This window comes from Python bivittatus, unplaced genomic scaffold (genome assembly GCF_059951505.1).
Source record: "Python bivittatus isolate LINGU-HERP-01145 unplaced genomic scaffold, Pbiv_v1 ctg000080_np1212, whole genome shotgun sequence".
NCBI lineage: Eukaryota > Metazoa > Chordata > Lepidosauria > Squamata > Pythonidae > Python > Python bivittatus.
In genome coordinates, this window is record NW_028277035.1 from 77,847,599 (window position 1) to 77,866,607 (window position 19,009).

The 19,009-nt window shown below is 40.0% G+C and overlaps 1 protein-coding gene across 2 annotated transcripts in view; it reads right to left on the reverse strand.

Moving 5' to 3' along the window:
- TAFA1 (TAFA chemokine like family member 1) overlaps nucleotides 1-19,009 on the reverse strand; it is a 375,509-nt gene that overhangs the window by 262,823 nt on the left and 93,677 nt on the right. The window lies entirely within an intron of this gene.

A 19,009-nucleotide genomic window follows, 5' to 3' on the forward strand; every position in this document is an offset into this window, starting at 1 on the left:
ATATATGACCATAATGTCTGAGTAACTTGGTAATAATACAAATTCTGAATACTCTGACCTTCCTTCCCCATCCTGTTAGCTTCTGAGTCTTGTAGCACACATGCAGCTTGAGAAGCGGGTTTCAGAGAAACCTTGTACCCTTCATTGGTAGCTGCGATTTGCTAAAATAGTCATAGATCCAATAATCCTTCAGATATAGAACTTGCTCCTTTCCTACAATATTAAGTAATTATTTTCTTGTAGTCTTAGTTTCTTTTTAACTAAAAATGTTTTGCTATTTACTTCCTATCTTGTTGACACATCGTATATATATTTCGTTACACTTTATTTACACTATCATAGGGTTTTTATAGCATATTGTGTTACAACCGACAGCAAACTGATGTTTACATACCCAAAGACTTCCCCAATGTCTTAAACCCTCACTAACTGATCTGATATAGAGGTGAAGGGCATAACCTTCTTGTTTAAAAATCAATGTTGCTTCCCAGTGCTGTTAAACAACTCTGTCTCAAGCTATAATATCTAGTATATTACCCCACTGTCACAGCCTACCCTTTAAATCACCAGAGCTTCAAATTTACTAGCTAACAAAAGTGGGGAAAATGCTGTGTCAGTAATAAAAGTGACCGTTTGCAGCTTAAATTATGAAAATGTGACCACAGGATGGACAGATTTTCCCTGGTTCTGTTCTGCAATTGTTTTGCCTGGGTCTCCCACATCATATTCTGCCTCTCTTCTTTAGATAGAAAGTATCTATAGTTAAAAATGGAAAAATCTTCTTTAGTTTCTTATTTATTACATTTGTATCTCACCTTTCCCCTAAAGCTTTTAAAGCAGCACACAACCCAAAGTTCTCACTCGATGCACAAACGACCAGGCTCAAATTATCCTACTTCGGACACATTACGTGAAGACCCGGATCTCTGGAAAAGGCTCAAATGCTGGGAAAGGTGGAAGGAAAGAGAAGAAGAGGATGACCAGCATCAAGGTGGATGGACTTAATTAGAGAGGCGATGAGTGCACCATTAGGAGACCTGAAAGACCAGGTTAGAGACAGATTGTCATGGAGAAAATCTGTGTAGTCACTAGGAGTTGAAAACGACTTGATGGCACATAATCAATAACAATTTCTTATCCACTTTACCTTGATAAAAATTCTGTGAAGTAGGCTCTTGGTTTGTAAAAAAAGTGACATGCAGGATGTATGGGGGAGGCGTTACACCTTTGCTTTTTGCCTTGCTGACAGTCTGAATCAGTCCGCCCCCTCTTCCACCCCTTTGCCTGCAATATGCACTGAAAAATTCTTTCATAAACCATTTGTTAAATAAAGGTTTGTATTCAGACTAACATTTTTTCCCATTCAGTGATTCTGAGTACCATCATATAGCTAGTCTATTAGATTAGGGCTTTCTAAATTGTCAGGCATGTCTCCCTGGGGAAAGGGTGTGAAGAAATTCTGGGTCTATGAGCGTGCAAGGATGTTAATTTTTTAAGAAAACTTCTCACAGCAAAAATGTAGTAATTTCCAAATGAAGATCTAATAGACTAGGCAGATGAATGACGGGACGGAAGGAAGCAGATTGGTGGGTATATGGTAGGAAGATGACTTGTGGACATTTGATGAGAAGATCAGCAGCAGATTACTAGAAAAAAGAGGGATATGTTTGTAAAAGTACACAATGGACAGATGAAACAGACATTTGGGTAAGGAGATGTAAGAGTTAAAAACGAAAACAGAAAAGGGCTTAGGATGCCAAATCCCTAATTTAGATAATGAAAAAATGCTGTCTTATAATTTCAAATATTACTTCAAAGCCCATGATACAGCCTGATGCATGCTGAAACTAAGAATTTATTCAACTGAAACAGTGGGGCATTTTCTGTGAACTCATATAGGCCTTAAAGGTGAGTGACTCCTAAGTATGTAGCTTCTTGGCCACAATACAGAAATGGTTTCCTACGGCCTTCTTGGATTTTTTTAACTTTCCAGAATAGGATTCAGCCCTGTATTTTCTTAGTGGTCTCCATTCAAGTACTAACTAGGTCTTTCACTGCTTTTCTGAGATCAGTCAAGTTGTCTAGATGCTTTTTAGTGTGCGTGATCTGTATGAAGTCATATGACTGCCTCGTTTTCATTTTTAAAACTGTTTGGATAATGGCAAAAGGGCCTTAACTCAGAATGGTGCCCATTTAATTGTTGGCCTTTAAGATGGGTTTCAGCTCTATAATTCTGTATTTATGTACAGCCTGAGTTGATCTTCTTATCCTATCACCCAGTCCCTGTCCCTCAGCCTCTAATAATCTCCTGTTGAGGCTCCTTCCCTTCCCTCTTTTTTCTTTGCTGGATGCTTTGCTGCTAACATATCATGTTCCACAAGCATCTGAAGAATAAGATAAATAGAATATTATTTGGGGTGGTGTTGGCAGTTAATGGTCTATTTATAATACTGAGTTATTCCTAATATATTTGTTAAAGCTGTATGCTCTCTGGCTAGAAACATTCCACAGGCTTGTTCTGGTTCACGGTCCATCTTCTGGACAAGACAGGCCAATTCACAGTCACGGCCCATCTTCTGAATTTTTTCATATTACATTTGCCTTCTGCATGAGTATAATTCAGATAAACTTTGGAATCTAATCTGCTCTCTCTTCTAGCTATCACCATCACCTCAAAAATGAGAAAAGCTCAATTATTTAAATATTGAGTGAACCAACATTCATAATAGGAGACTGTGTTCTTGCTTCTTTTTCTTTCCTCCTAATCCAGCTGAGCCATGTGTCTTTTAGCATAATTGGCACTTACCCTGCTTGACATCTTTAGCCCTCAAGGATGCTCCAAGCCCCAAAGACTCCTCACAAAAACATGTTGTGTTGTGCAATCAACTGGGAGCTCAGGGTAGTGGGAAGCTGAGCTTATATCCAGCTTCCATTCATTAAGCATTAATATTGTGTAGTAACAAGGAAATCCTAAAAGCAAGAAAGGGCAAAAGTGCTCTTCTTAATGTGACTGAAACTGAGATATGTGGAAACCTTAAGAAGAAATAGTTCTTCTCTTCAGTCTTCCCATAAAGACTGTATATATATATATGCTTTTATATATGCTTTTCAGTTCATTTGATTGTTAAACTAGTACACTGGGATTTCTATTATTACTTTTAAAAATACATCTTTCCTTTTCCATAGTCCCATTTCTACAATTTAAGGTTTCTAAGCAATCAGGCATGCCATGCTGATTGAAATCAGCCATGAATGATGTTTATCATTCAAGCACTAGTTTAATTACTACATTATTATTTTTATCTTTTTCTTTGTGCATGGGGTTCAGAACTGTATACACTAAGATTTTTAAAAACGAATACTACCTTCTTGGAAATGGCACAGACTAGGTTCAGGTAAGAGGCAGTCCCCCAAATTATCTTTGGGAAAGTAATATGATAAAAGCTCATGTTCCACACCAGTTTCTCCCAAAATGGTGCCCTTCAGGTTTGATGAAATGCTATTTCTAGAATTCCCAGTCGTCATGGCCAAAATCTGGAAGGCATCAGGTTGAGAAGGCTGTATTACAAGCAGAAGATTCCAAATTCAGTATCCTGAACTGAAAAGTGTCAGTTTTCCTGAGTATGCTAGTCAGTTCACATCCCAGAAGTGCCTATGGAAAAGGAAAACATGTTCCAAAATGTGTCAGGCCATATAAACACTTTTTATAGGCAGTTGGAATTATTCCACCTCTTTTTTCCTCCTCCTTTTAGATTAGCAGAACTCAGATACCTCTTGGCCTTCACCTGCTTTGGTGCACTTGTTTGGTATATCACTCTGGCGTATCATTTGCAATACCATTTGGTTTGAATATTTATGATAATGACCTTCTATCTACTTGTTCTTGTCTGCCTGTTGTATTTTCTTTGCTGAATGGAAGTATCACTTTGTGAAAGATCCAAAGGGTTTCAGAGCAACTTTATGGTTTCACAAGTGAATTATTGCTATCATATCTAGATAATCTCTTGTCATGTTTGTAAAAGAGTGTGCCTGCTTTTGAATTTCAGCGTGTGCTTTGGTTTATTTTGGTTCCTGGCCATAGAGTACACTTCATTCCACTGCTGTCTCCTGACAAGGATTGGAAACATTGTTGGCTGAGCAATTCAAGTGCACGGCTGTCAGATGCTGTGCTCCTTTTCAACATTTCATAACCAATAAGAAACAGGAATGAAGCTATTGCACTGAGACTGGAAACCATAGAAATTCACTAGATGATTTTGGGCATTCAGTCCAATCTCCTCATAAATTCTGTTGTGGGGATAGAATGAAGGGAAATCCTCATGGAAGATGCTTTGAAGTCTTACAGGGAAAACAGAATATAAATCCAACGTATAAATGAATAAATAAAGCTCCAGCTCTGTGCATCTTATTTCCTTCATCAATATTCTAAGTAAATGTAAATTAACAAGTATTGTCTTGCTAAACAAAACAGCTATAAATCCTAGTCATAATCCAAGTAGGATTACAGGGAAGATGTACAACAGAAGAAAACATACATTTTACAATAACATTTGTTAAAATAATGTTTATATTTATGAGAAACTAGATTTCTTTTTACAAGGGCCATAAAAGACCTTATGAACATGAAACTGAGCAAACTCCGGGAGGCAGTGAAGGACAGGAAGGCCTGGGGCAATATGGTTCATGGGGTCACAAAGAGTCGGACACGACTTAATGACTGAACAACAAATAAAAGATCTTAAAAGAGGTATTTACCAAAACTGAGTGTGATTTCCCAAGGTAGATTGAAAGATAGTAAAAATAAATAAATAAATTATGTATTGCTTTCTGGTGCGGCAGGGATAAATACTATGGTAGGTAAGGTAAGCCTAATTTAATAAAATAAACTCCCCTTTCCATATTTCTACCTCATAAGAAACTCCCCGCACCACACACACACAAAATTTGGAGTACATGGATTGTTTGTAGACTCTGTTAAGATGTTACATTTAATCTTTAAATCCCTAAATATCTGAGGACATGATTTTGTTGTTTTTGTCATTATGCATATGTCCAGTCACTAAGAGAAGACCCTTTAAAGATTTTCCATTCTTTCAGAGAAATGAATTCACTTTGGTATTTTTTCTGCCTTAATCTTTGGTATTTTTTCTGTCTTAATAAAAGGAGTTAAGAAAACATATTTTCAACTTTGCTTTTGAACTATCTTTAAAAAAAAAACAATTTAATTTTGCAGCTGTGTTTTTAATTCTTTATGAATTTTGCTTCTTTTTTAAACACATTTGTTGATTGTAATTGGAACCTTGGGATACTATCTTTACTCATCAAGGATGCCTCTCTGATCTCTGACTTTGCCGATATCAGATGAATAGGACTATTTTTGATTCTCAGTAGTCCCTTATATATTATGCCATGAATAATAGCACTTCCTAAACTATCTTAATATACTTATTGTCTCTAATTGCTTAAGAAGTCTCCTCTTTCTTCTTCTCCTCCTCCTCCTCCATAAGGAGGAGAAGGAGAAAGAAGAGGTTAATATGGAAATACCATGTTGTATAGTTATTCTAAAATATAACTGTTTCAAAGGATGTGGTGCTAATTTGTTGGAAGCCGAAAAAACAACACATCACACGGGAGAAAAGTCCCATAAAAACATATCCATTGTCAGCATATGATATAGCAAGGCAAATTAAGTGGCCTGTCACTCCCTTGAGGACCAACTAATAGTTTTCATTCATTTTCATGTATCCCTTTTTACTAAAGTAGTAAGTCCAATGCTAACCACTATGTTTTCCTTTTCCTAAAATGCAGGGTCCAACAGCATTCAGTAAAAAAAGAATATGGCAGAGGTGCCTCAAGCTGGTGTTTGTTTTTCACAGTACTGCTGTTGTTTTTCAGTCATTTAATCATTTCTGACTGACCTGATGGACATCATTTCACCATAACTCTCTATCAGTAAATGGCGCTTTGAGTTCTTACAAGCTGTCATCCATGAAAGGATCTAACCACTTGTTTTCTGTTGGTCTGTCTTAATTGCCTTTGACTTTTCCAAGAATCAGACCAAGTCTTCTCCATTGTCTCCTGCTTTTGTATTAAGTGTCCAAAATATTTAAGCTTTAGTTTTATTATTAGTGCCATTTGGTTTTACTCCATTTAGCATTAAATAATTTGTTCTTCTTGTGGTCCAAGGTACTGTAGTCTCAACAAATTTATCCACAATTCAAAAGCATCACTTTTAATTTTTTCAGCCCTTTTGATGCTCCAGCTTTAAAACTGAGTTGGACAATGCCTAATTTCCATCCACATAAATATGTAAAGAAAAGGGAATAGGATCCCCTCTCCATGTCCTGCTAGGCTTACAGAAGGAAGAGGATGACGCAGAGGGTCTCAGTGGAATACTTGAGCAGGGTCCCATCAAATCTGATGCCAGATCTACACGTGTGACAGATTTTTCTCTAAAAGAGATACACTTTTCCTTAGACAATCATGCACAAGGAAAATACTTCCTGACCAAGGAAATTTATCAATTTATACAATAATAGGATTATCTTTATCTTAGAATGTTTTGAGTAGTTATCACTGATATGTATAGCAGGATACCAACTCTGAATTATCAGTGGCTTGCCTTGAAATCTCCTTAATCTTGGGGGAGGGGGAATCTGCACCCCTGAAGAATATGTAAGAAAGTCTAATCAGTGAAAAGAAAAAGAGCTGATTTAGATAAGGAAGGGTTTTGCTGCAGAAAAGTGGTAGAAAATATACATTTACAGATACTATGGTTTAAAAGCAAAGCTCAACATCATGAAAGTATGAGTTCTCTTTGATGATATCATTGTGCTATTACTCAGCTTTGCGGCTCTTTTAACAAAAAAGAGTTCTTTTGTGTGACAAGAGTTAATTTGTAAACAGAAAGATGTATCAATAGTGCCTTCTGAACTAAAGGAAATATGGGACAGCCTGATCTCCCATATGTTACACATATTTTGCAAGACGCCCTTTCATTGAACTCATCCAATTTCGTATGCAGACACTGTATGCCTGTCACACAGCAGATCATGAAGACCTGGCCTCTGAAGATGGGTAGATGATACTGAATACTGAATACTAGCTTTCTACCTGCATTAATGTTCTCATAGTAAGTTAACACTTTCTAAATGATTTTCTGTATCACTTCCTCTAATAAATAGCAAACCCAGATGACAAAGGGCCACATGGAGAAACACCATGGAGTATCCATGTGCTTTAGGCAGGCAGAAGTAAACAAGCAGACAAAAAAAGAACAAACAAAACAGCTAAGGAGGCAACACCAGCTTAGCAGAAACTTCTCCCTGGTGAGGACTGAGCAAGGCTTAAAGCTTTTACTAAATTTCAAACAACCATTGCGTGTGTGTGCCCCAGTGACCTCTTTTTTCTTCCACGCCTTTGTGAGAACACCTTCATTTCATACCCAACCCACAAATGGGGCAGCCTTAAGTGTTACATCAGGGTCTTCCACCCTATTCTGATACTGTCCTTGGAAGGAAGTTGGGTGACTGCAGCAACTGGCAATAGAGGGAACAGGATAGGGATTAGCAATGGAGTAACAAATTTCAGGCTGATAGAGCTGTCTGCTGGCTCAAGGATGGATGGAGAGCACTTCAGTTCAGCATTGGGGAAAGGCCATAAGTTTGGTGAGGATTAGTTGGGAAAAAATGGGAAAGGAGGTGGGGGTCAAATATTCTGCTTGGAGGATATGGCTGGCTAGAACATTGATGGTGAATCTTTTGGGCTCGGCGTGTCAAAAATGCCTAACTTGACTCTGCTGGTGTGTCACCCCTCCCCCCCCAAACAAAAGAGAAAGGATTCTTTACATATTCATTTATTTAAAAAAAATACAGTCCAATCATGTATGGCACTATGTATTATACAAAGAAACATCAAATAATTACAAAAATGAAACACTAGTAAAACAAACTCACTTCGCCTCCATTGCTAAAACAAACTCAGTTTCTTTGGTAACTCAGACAGGGAGAATAGTTGTTGGGTATTGGTGAATGCTGGTGTGTCACCCATAATGTCATGTCATGTCACCTTGGACATGTGTCTCATAGGTTTGCCATCACTGGGCCAGAATCTTAAACAGGAGAATGGGAAGCTTTATCATTTTGTTACAAGTCCCCCTTGTTTACTTCCCAATGGTTACATCAGTTCCAACTAACAAATTAGACTAGATGATTAGATCAGATCAGATCAGATTAGACTAGATTAGATTAGCTGTCTAATCTGTGATTAGAAAACACAAACCATTAATGTATATTGCCAACTCAGATCTTTGAATATATCATTCAAGTGAGTTTAGAGTTCTGACTTCATGTTGCGTTAACTGTACAGTATGTAGCCTAACTGCCAAGCTGAGGGCTTGCCATTAGACTGTTCATCTAAAGACATATTGTCAAGGAATTTATACCTGGAACCAGAGCCCAGGAAATCAGTAGTTATCCCAGCACTTCTAGAGCTGGTAGGTATACTCTGCAGGAAACACCATCTAACCTTCTTAGGCATGGAACTAGTTGCTATAAGATAATCAGTTTGGTGCAGTGTTTAAAACGTTCACCTAGGACTAGGGAAACCTAGATTCAAGTCTCTCCTCAACCATGGACATTTACTAGATGATCTGGGGACAGTTCTCACTCTCTTTCAGCCAGTTTACCACACAAGGTGTTGTAGAGAAAAATGGGAGGAGGGAATGCCATATAATGCTTGAGTGCCTATAAAAAATGTAGTGATGCTTTTGAAAGAGCACTTTTGAGAAAGATTTTTTTAAACAAAGTACCACATTTGGGAGGATTAATATGTGCTAAATTATCCATCCAATTAGCCTCAAAAATCTGGGAATATTCAGCTTTTCCCACAGTTTAGAGGCAGACATTTTTTACAAATATCTTATGCTAAAAACAGGTTCTGCCTTGCAACATTCCTCAGAGTCAAACTTAAGTAAAAGACAGGAAAGGTACAGTAAGTGAAAAGCAATCAGTTGTGGCAGCAGGACACCCAAGATATGGGAAGTATGACAAATTTTCTTTGTCATATCTAACTATTGTTTAAAAAAATATTTTTACATGTGACAGTTTTTAGAAAAATTTTTAAAAATTACATAACCCCTTTACCTGACTGCATTATTATTTGTTTGACTGAATAAACAATTATCATGTTTTATTAGTAGACTGATATAATTCTCCATGCCTTCTTTTTCCTTATCCCTATTTCTTTCTCTCTTCTGTCTTCTCTTTCCACCTTCAATTTCCCTTCAAGTGGGCCAGAATTTAAGTAAACAAGATAATTTCAAACTGCCCCTTTAAAATTGCCATCAGTTTTCTTCATTAGTTATTCTTTAATATCTTACAGCATGAGTAGACTGCTCAGGAACCAAATCACTCTTTTGAAAAAACGTAAAATAAAAGTAGTAGTATATATGACAAGAATGGACCCTAGGGATTATTTCATATTATGCAACTCTGGAAACAAAATGTTGAGGAGATCTACTTTCCAGAATGATATATTTTCAGTTTAGCCCACTGTTCTTATGTTTACAGAAATATCTCTCGCCATCAGGCTAAGGCATGACCCTTTTCACACATTCTGTTGTTGATGGGAGCTGCCAACATCATTGACTCAAGGGATCTGCCATCTGAAGGACCTTTGAGCAACCCACTTCCCCAGCCTTCTCCTAGCTTTCCCTTCCAACACCCTGCCTATCCCACTTCCCTCTGGACCTCATGCTGCCAATAGCCCCCAGTCCTTCCAACCTCCCCTGTCCACAGCCAGTAAGCAAAATTTTATTCTCTTCCTCCACATCCTGCTTCTTGCCAGCTAGCCTCAAGCCACAGCCACACTATAAAAACAGAGTGGCAAACCAGGTGGCCAGGCAGTCAAGACCGCAGATGCCTCAGAATACCATTTTAACCATCTCCCCATCTCAGCCATGACCTGAACCACTCAGCCACTGCCTTTTTGAATGCCCAGGTCCTCTCCAGACAATAGCACCTCACCACTGCTCTGACCTCCACATTTTAGGCAGATATTTAACAGGGAAGCCAGCATACCTATATTGGATGTAGGAGAAATCATGTGTGCAATGGCAGTGTGATCAGGATTACAGCCAAAGGCAATAAACTGGCTGCCAGTTCATTGTGTTACCCTTCAACATTTACAAATGAGAATTGGGACATGCTGGTAATTCCTCAATTTCATGCCATGGATTATGTTTGTGCCCTTTGCCCCACACTTACATATTGCTGAAGGCTCTGCTTTGCCTTAGTACACTGTATTTGTTGACTCTGCAATTGGTAGTCCCCTACCAATTTGAAACCGGACCTTTTTTAAAAAAAAAAAAAAAAAAAGCTCTTTCAGCCAGAGATTAGTATGAAAAATGCATCCCCTAGAATGCATTATCTACACTTATATATATCCCAATCACTGCAATTCAGTAAAGGGCCGGGTGCTGACTAAATGATAGCATGGGGTTCATGTACCTGCGTAGACAACAGGCAAAGGGGATCTGGTCCCCATCCTGGCCTAATAATGGAGCTTCCCTTATGAGGACTCAAACAAGTGTGACTGATAGACAATCCTGGCAAAATGATGTTGATGGGGGTCACAAAGAGTAGAAAGAGATTGAGCAGTAACAACAGAGCAAGCCCTAGCCTTGGCCTCTTAAGTAAAAGGAAAAAACCTCTTGTACTGTCACTCTACCACTTACCTGAGGGTGAAAGAGAAGGCAGGAGAGTCTTTTGGGTCGAACCATTAATGAAATATGTGCAAACAGTGATGGAACTTGCAAAATAAGCACTGAATGAAGATCCTTCTCACCACTAATTTTTATGGTGTTTTATGGCGCTGCTGGAGCACAAGTCATGTCTAGGCTTATGAGGCAATGAAGAGGTATAGACACAGGCACAGTTGTGGAGTCCTTGGGGTTCTCTGAGCTTGGTCGTTTTCTTGCAGATGTTTTGTTACCCAGCTAGGTAACATCTTCAGTGCTAGCTTCAGGCTATTGAGGGCTGCTCTGTCCTCTGCTTTGAGTTGGTGCTAGCCTAAGGAAGGACCAAACCATCATCATCCTCCCAGCTAGCATTGAAGATGTTACCTAGCCAGGTAATGAAACGTCTGCAAGAAAACAACCAAGCTCAGAGAACCCCAAGGACTCCACAGATCAACCCTGAGCTACACATATTCGCTTCTATTGGTACAGGCACAATCAGAATAAATTGGTCCTACTTAATATAAAAATGGAAAGTGGGTTTATGTAAAGCATATGTTATGTTTCTGACATACTAAGGTATTTCTCTTTGCATGATTAACACTGTTTGAAGGGAAGAGTGGGCCACACCATTGGCCTGTCTGTCCTGCTGGATCCCCATCAGGCTTGGTATTGGCAGCACCATCCATGTGCTGGAGGACACAGCCACAGAAAAGAACCTGCTCTCTATATACAGAGCATCTCACAATTCTTGAATGTGGGATATGGAAGGGCCACAGAAGTGGGGAAAGGGCCATCAGTCAATTGAGGAGGATTGGCACTTGTGTCTTCCCACAGTGGGTGGACTGAAGCACTGACTAACCACTAAGCCAAGGGTGGGGGACCTTTTCTCCACTGAGGCCACATTTCTTCAGGATAAAAGATAGATAGGATTGAAGCAAACAGTAGCATTTCCTGACACCCCCTTCTCTCTCTACTTTCCAAATAGAGAAGGGGAAAGTAGCTCATCCTAGACTGATCCCTTGCAGAGAGGTTTCAAGATAAGGCTAAGGATCACCCTGAAATTTGCTCAAAGGTTGCCCTTCACTGCCTCTTCCTATTCTAGGAACACAAGCCTCGCATTCTAACCTGAGATCAGTGCATGATAAGGATTGAGGTAATTAAAACTGCTCATATTCAGAGCACGTTTTTCAGTGCCATGAATTTCAGGTTGAGTCCTGCCAGGGTACTCTGTGCCATGTATGCTGATGACCAGGGAGGAGTAAGCAGGAGAATGTATTACTATGTCAGCACAGTAAAATGAAGCCCAGAATTCAGCTGCTCCTCTCTTCCAAACAGGTCTCGTTATTCATCTCAGCCATCATAATATTTCCTATGTCCTTTATATAGCAAAGCAATAATTTAAATTAATGATTTAGCAGGCATCTACAGGAATCTTAGATGAGAGCCTTTAGGATGCCAGAATCGGGAAGGAATTGTTTTCTTTCTTTTCTTCCTTCCTTCCTTGCTTGCTAACCACCATCACCAAGACAGACACTCACATTTTTTGATTAAACGCTAACACTTGTGAGAATCATCAATATAAAGGATGAAAAATGCAAGCCAGCTTTGCAGAAATTCATTAAGCACTGTACCATAGATGATTGCAGGTGCACCTTAATGAATTACATGACTATCGAAATGCAATTAAATGCAGCTGCATATGTTTACAAAACTACAGAACCAAATTACAGGTATCGCTGGCACCCATAATTCATCCATAATTGACAATTTTCATATTACTGGAATAAGGAATCAAGTCATGCAGATGATTACTGTATTTGCCTTTCAGCACTGGAGACTTGGAGGCTCATTTCTTATGCAGCACCATAAATGAAATAAATTGCAGGCTTCCAGGTTAGGATTGATGGGAAAGTAAATGTGCCACTGAAAGTCAGATTCAGCATCCCTCCACCCCCAGCCCCACATGGCTGTGGTTGAAAAGTGCTCGTCCACAAACGCTATTCAATCACATCCATATCATTCACTTCCTGTATAACGGTGAGAATCCAGGCACTCCAGTCAGATTTGCAAGCCATTGCTAGGGCAAAGTAAACCCAACTCTCTTCTCTTTCAGTTTGGCTTCACCAACCTGCAGGTTGGAAACATTTTCAGGAGCTCACTACTGCTGGCTAAGGGAGAACCGAGAGGTAGGAAGAGTGACGGGGAGTCAGCATTTCCAGCCAAAGGAACGGAAGATAAACATTCATCCCAAAGCAAGAGCATGGAACAGGGGTGGGGTGGGGTGGGGGCTTTCTAAGATTCCACAGCAGCTGAAGTTTGGGGCTGCTAGCAACACACCAGCAGGGACTTCCTGTCATCTCACTGCAAATGCCAGGGGGGTGTATTTGACAGCAGACGGGCGATATCCTCTCCTTATGCTAGGGCTCACTAACCCATAAACAGACCGACAGTGAATATGAGATGAACTGCATTTGTTCAATCCCACATCGATTCCAAGGGGAGCCAGGTGGTCCCAGGCCTTCCCTGCCCAGTCTGGCTTTGTATGAAAGGAGGTTTCTGAGCATCCCAATCCTTTGCACACGTGGATCCACTTCATCTTCCGAAATAGAAGTGGGGTCCGCTTGCTTTGTGTTCTTGCTTTAAAAGATTACTTTGCCTTTCCATTGAAGAAAGATGTTGAAAGAAAGCAGGTCGCTAGGTGATTTTGCACAGGAGGATGTGCTGCAGGTTGGATGCCAGGGAAGGTAAGATGTGCAAGTGGAAGTCCAAGGGATGCTACTTTTGGAGCCGCTGCCGGTCCAATCAGTATGAACGTGGGTGGAGAAATGTGCTGATCACCAAGCTCCCCTGACGCCTCATTCTCCTGGTGAGATTCCATTACTACCAACACTGTGTTTTTTTCCAATTCTCTTTTTATTTCAAAGAGGAACAAAAGCCTCGAAGATCAAGCAAGATTCAATTCTCTACACTGTGCAGGTTTGAGCTGCTCTCAGAACACCATGAGATCGATGAAGAGTTTAGCTTCATTTTTATTTTTGTCCTGAGGATTCCCTCCTGTTCCATTTTTCTGGGAAACAATGATTCTTGGTTGTGCTTAGCAATTCTGCTGGACGCTGATAGAAAACAGCCAGCCCATACCCTCAACTACCAAGGGGGAAAGAAAATAAATTGCTGCCCTTAATTAAGGTTCCTACATCCTGGAAGAAGGAGGCTTTACCAGCTCAGCTGAGTTTCTAAATGACAGAATACAAATCTGTTTGGTGCAGATGGTTTCAGCTGATGGCTGCCTGGCGGTGGCGCTGAGGAAAGAAGGCCTGCCTTTTGCCACAGCGTATAAAGAAAAAAGAAATCTTCTGCAGTCATATTTCACCACTGACAGGCCCCATGTCTCAGTTTTGAAAAAAGGAAGCACTCATCTATCCTCATATTCGAGCCTTAGCAAAGAATAAAATCAATCTTTACATTTCTACAAAGATCATCCATATTATTTCCCCCATACCTATACAGATAACTTGCATTCTCTTTTCATTTCCATTATCATCTTTAATAGCCGGACATTCAACATGCTTGTAAACAGCTCTGTTCGGTGCAGACATTTTTAGGGGCTTCTTTGTCTTCATTACCGTATCTAAGAGAAAGAGGCAGAGCGTACTCACCGCTGCTATTTTTCAAGGCTGAGTACATGCGTGTGTGTATTGAACTGTGAATCCAATGCACATTCAGGTGAGGATGCCCACATCTGTATAGTACTGTATATGTGCACATGTGCCCATTTAACACTCATATTTCAGGACATCTAGCTTTTTGTAGCTTATCTGTTCCCTTATAGACTTGTCAATGGTCAAAAGGGAATTTCTAATACTTCAGCATGTCTTGTTGATATCCACAAACCCGAGGGGAAGAAGGGAAGGGAAGAAGATAATATTTCAACCATTTCTAGAGTGAAAGCATACCCAATTCCCTGCAGACATTCTGCTGTATAGACCAAGGGCTACTGAGAATGCAGACCCAGGGAGGGTTGCTCAGGTTGGGATTTGTCTGGATATCCCATCAAACGTTTAGCTCCCTCACTGGCTTCCTGCATATATCTCACCATATAATGACTCTTACGTGAACTTCCTGCACTGAAATACTTGGTACGTGAAACAATGTACAGGTCTGCCTGTAATTAATTGTTCTACCTCACTCTTTTACGCACACATTGCTTGATGTTTTCTCTAATGCAGGAAAGTGATTTTTTTTTCAAGCCTAAGACACTCTCGTGCTTTGAATAATGCACCAGGCACCGCACTCCAAAAAGCAGCAGGACCAAATAAAAACTAAATTTGATTCCACTTTAATTAAAATGGATGAATCAGAGTTAATACCATATTTGCCCAAAAGGAAGACTGAATTTAAGATAACACCTCCCCCTGTTCCTGAAAGAAGATTGGAGAGAAAAAGAATCTCATCTGTCTCTATTACTATATTCTTAGTAAAATCGACAATCCCTCCGCCCTCCATTTTTAAGGTAAATATTTGTGGGAGGAAAAAAGACTTAAATCTTCCTTTCAGTAACTACAGTGTCATTGTTCCCCACATACATTTAAATCATTTCCCCTTTCTTGACACATTAAAAAAATAAAAGTGGATTAAAATTAGGTAGAAACTTTTGGAAGAGCTCCTTCAGTCACACCCCAGACCTTCCGCAAATACCTGCAACCCTGAGTCTCTGGCTGTGCACATTTGCTCTAATGCAGAAGCATCTCAACTTTAGCAACTTTAAGACGAGTGGACTTCAATTTCCAGAATTCCCCAGCCAGCCATGCTATCTATCCTCTTTCTTTTCACATCATAGTCATCTTATAAAGGCCACTCTCCCAAAACTTTCCTAAAAACAGAAATACCACCTCACCAACTAAAACTACCTGAGTGTGTATATATATTCACAAACATACACATGTACATATTTAGAACAGTTTATTTATTTATTTATTTATTTATTTATTTATTAAATTTCACCCACCCCCCGCCCATCTCCCCCCAATGGGGGACTCTGGACGACTCACACAAAACATTAAAACCATAAATACATATAAATACATAAAACATCAAGATTTAAAAAACATTACTAAAAAAGAGGAAAAGGAGAGTCCAAGAAGATGAAGGATCTGGGGCTGAAGACAGCAGGCCTCTATGGGGCTAGCCATCCCCACGCTTGAAGCATTCCCACCCCACCGCAGGCCAGGTGGCAGAACCAGATCTTCAAGGCCCTTCGGAAGGCCAGGAGTGAGGGGGCCAATCACACCAGCGGGGGCTACCGCAGAGAAGGCCTGCCTTCTGGACCCCGCTGATCGAAATTCTTTTACTGAGGGGGTCCAAAGCATGCCCTCTCTGTGTGATCGGGTGGGATGGATTGAAGTCATGGGGGAGAGGTGACCCTTAGGTAACCAGGTCCCATGACATGTAGGGCTTTAAAGGTGATAACCAACACCTTGAATTGGGTCTGGAAGCAGACTGGTACCCAGTGCAGCTTGCGGAGCAACGGCGTTACATGGGTCCTTCTTTGGGCTCCAAAAATAGCCCACGTGGCTGCATTCTGGACCAGTTGTAGCTTCCGGATACTCTTCAAGGGTAGCCCCATGTAGAGCTCATTGCAGTAGTCTATCTGGAGATAACAAGGGCATGAGTGACTGCTCAAAGGGCATCCCGATCCAGGAAAGGGCATAACTGGTGCACAACCCAAAGTTGTGCAAAGGCCCTCCTTGCCACGGCTGTTATCAGTATACAATACAGAACATCAGAACATGCTGCATGAGACTCTGTAGAGGGAACATCTGTTTTTTATACTAGTTGCAGTGAATAAAAGGGCAGGCGTGCTTAAGAGATTATGTGAAAACCTACAGATCAACAAAAGAGAGAGATGCCCTCGAGCTGAGCTTCAGTCCAGGTGACTTCACGGACACCACCGTGCTGTTTTCTTGGCAAAAGTACAAAACTGCTTTGCCTTTGCTTTCTTCTGGGATATATAGTGCTACATAAATGACAAAATTATGTATTATTACAATAAAAAGCTGCCTCCTGGAAACTGACTATTAAAAGGTAGAATCCATTAGCTTCTGGAAGGACAGGTACAAGCAATCCTGTTTCAGCACCAGCGAAGCTCTTTCTCCCTCTGGAGACTATTCATTGTACATAAATAGGGTAGCATTTAATCTTAAAGGGGGAGGGGGGGACTGGCACATGGTATGCTTAAACAGCAGGCTAATTCACATGCCTTGGTGTGAGTACCTGAGGGACACATACAAAACCCTGTCATGCTCTAATTGTAGTGAAGGCCCACTGGGGGGAATTGCCACCATAGAAGAGTTATACACAAATAGAATGGAATTTGTGCAGTGGCCACAGTAACTGTGAACTAGGCCAGAATTATCTGTGCTATGGAGAAAAATGAAAGGATGACTGCAAAAGAATCTGGAATGTTTGAGATCGTTGAGGAATACCTTTGATATGCACAAGGTAATGGAGAAGTAACCAGAAGCAAGCAAGTTGATATACGAAACAGTTAGGGAAAAGAGAAATATGTCTGTTATTTTAATTAAAAATTAATTTTTTAAGTTAGCATCAGAAAGAAAAAAAACTGAGTGTTTTGACAAACATTTCCCTTTCACTACCTAAACGAATAAGCTGTAGCAGCAAGCACCACAAAGTGTCTATAGATAACAGACCCAGCCATTACCAAGCAAGAGGATTAAACAAACAAGGCTTGAGGGCTAAAAAAGAGAGAGAGAAATTTAGAAAATGGATCTGTTCATATGTTTCACCTAGCCAGAAATGAAATTTGACAGCAGTATATGTTAAGCACTTTGTATTTAATAAGCATTTTCAAGGTTATGGAATATTGACAACTCAAAGCCTCACTTATAACTTTTTCCCTTCCAATGTTAAGGAGGATTTCAAGATATTGATTGATTGATGAGATTTGGAGGCCACTTGACTCCAGAACGACTCTGGAAAAAACAGGAAAACAGGAAACAATAAAAAGACAGTAACAAGAAAATGCTCATGTGTCCAGACAGCACACACCCTCAAACAGAATACATCACCAACAGGGTCCTCCAATGCCTGGAAGAACAGTCAAGTTTTTAAAGACTCCCAGAACATCAACACGGTAGGAGCTACATGGATTTCTGAGATAATATTGCATTTTATCAAATGCTTACAATTTGTTAAATTGCTACCACATAGAATAGAGTGCAGAGCAGATCAGAAAACTGATGCTATCCATTGAGAAATATACCACAGGAGAGATTCTCAAACTTTGTGTAAATAAAGCACAGTTATACTACAGGAACAAGCCGCTTCTGCTGAAATTGAATATGGAAGGACAAGACCTCTTCTGTATTCTAAGAGGTGCCTACAAAGAATATTCAATGCACGGATGGGCACATGATTTTGACCCATGAACACATTTGGAATTTTTAGAGCAAGTCATGGATACTTTCTCAAAATGGCTGACATGGTGGAAGTAGCCATCTGCAAAACAATATCTACCAGAAGATGAAGCACTGAGATTCCTCCCAGCCAATCCTTCTACACTCCTAGAATGCTCCAAACCATCCTAGTTTATTTTGCCTTTTTTTCCCCCTTTCCGCTCTGTGGGCAGGTGCAATTCCAAGCAGCCAATAAAAATACTGCAGCAGTATTTAAAAACAACAACAACCCTGCTTTATTATTTCCTAAGAACACACAGAGTATAGTGAAGTCAATGCATTTCTTACAAATAAAAATTATACTGCAGATTCTGCCCCCCAAAGCCCTTCAGAGTAGATGTCCCCCCCCCCTTTTTTTTTCTTTGCAGAGGCTTCAGGTAACCATTTCATAACTTAAAATCCCTGAAAGCAAGTATAAAATATGTTGCTGGCCCTTGACCATCATGCTGTGCAAAGTCGGATGCAGCCTTTGTTCTGGCAGAAATGATGCACTCTTCCCCTTCTGTGTCTTGGGCTCTAATTAAACCCAAAGATACACAACCAAAACATTGTATATTGCTGCTTTGTTTACTCCTGTTTCCTCCACTCCCTTCCCATCTGCACTTGTTGAATCTTAGATGTTGCGTCCCTTAGAGAAACCCATCATCTTTGCTGATGTTATATAAATAACAGTAAACAATAGGGTCGGCAGTGGAGACAAAAGAAGTTTGCTACCGATGCAAACTTCCAAGCTATAAGATATTATCAAATTGTATATGGGGAAACTTGTGAGATTTTAAAATCTGGACTTCTACATTTC